Genomic DNA, 1,464 nt, shown 5'->3' on the forward strand with positions numbered 1-1,464 from the left:
GCACAGATACCATCTTTATAGGCCTGGACCACAGGCAGGGCCGGGTGGGCGGCGGCTCCGGGCAGTTAAACAGCTCTGTGCGGGTCCTGCCTTCCCTGGGGCCGCGGGCGGCTGTGCAAACACCCCTGCGGGGCATCCGGGCAGCGCCTGTGCTGAGAAGTCGCCCCTGGCAGACACCCTAAGGAGGGCCCCCCACCCCACCCGGAACAACCCGGCTTTCTCCCAGTTCTCGCTGCTACAGACGGCTGTTGGATCGGCTTCTGTCTCCTTCGCTATAGTCAGTGTTTTTCTGGCTTGTCACCTGCGAGGTGGGGCAGGGGATGTCATGGACCCTGAAAGGGCAGGGGAGGCGGCACATCAGTGCTTTGGTTGCCGCAGGTCTCCTAGGGCCACTGTGGCCACGAACTGTGCCGCTGACCTCGTCGGAGACCTCCACACGCTGCATCTTGGGACTCCAGAGCCAGGCTCTGAGCCCCGGATCTTTATTGGGGAGGGGACATTGACACCAGTATGAGGTGCTCTTCCTGACTGGGGGAGATCAACAAGGTTCTCCCCTGGGTCACTGGGTCACAGATGTGGGAATGAGGACTGTGGGGCCTTGGGTGCTCAGTGTTTGAAGGCTGGGGGTCTGGCAGTGCTGGAGAACCAGGTGCTCTGGTTTTCTATTTCTGGGTCAAGGGTGGGAAGCATGTCGGTCTGTGGAGCCACAAGGTTTCACTAGGAAGAAACAGGGTTGATAAATAGATTTGGGGTGTGGAGAATAGGAATCCAGCAAGCTGAATGCCCAGGCTTCAGCTTCAGGGGAGCAGTTGGGCAGAAAAAGTTATTGTGGCAGAAAAAGTGCCACAGTGTGGGGGGGGGGAACCTCACAGCCCCAGGGCGCTGGCATTTCACACCATCCCCAACAGTTAATCAAATGGACTGATTTTATTTAGCATCATCCCCTACAGTACCCTCCACATTGTTGCAGATTCCAAGAGTTCATCTTTTTTAAAGCTGCATAGTATTCCACCGTGTGTAGCGCCTACATCTTCCTCTATTGCTCTGTTGCTGGTCCTTAGGCTTTCCCCACGCCTGGCAATCATAACCAGTGCTGCGGTGAATGATGGTGTATCCGTCCCTTGGAGTGGGTGCTTTGTTTAAGTGGGTATACACATAGGAGTGCATTGCTGGATTACATCTGTTTTTAATATTTTGGGGAACCTCCATACTGCTCTCCATAATGGCTGGGTTGGGCTACATTTGAAAGGTACAAGACAGGTTCATCCAAGCGAGATAAGACCCCACATCCTGGCCCGGCGCCGCCCGTGCCCCGCGCTGACCCAGACTGCGGAGTCGCTGACTTGGACAGCGTGGAGCAGGCAGAGGGGTGCTTCCGGGCTCCCCGTGACGGCTTCTCATCGCCCCTCACCCTGTCCAGGTGCGGGGGAGGGACACGGGGTCGTGACTCTGGCTGAGCCAGTC

Source organism: Condylura cristata, unplaced genomic scaffold (assembly GCF_000260355.1).
Source record: "Condylura cristata isolate star-nosed mole 26May11 unplaced genomic scaffold, ConCri1.0 scaffold00041, whole genome shotgun sequence".
Classification (NCBI taxonomy): Eukaryota; Metazoa; Chordata; class Mammalia; order Eulipotyphla; family Talpidae; genus Condylura; species Condylura cristata.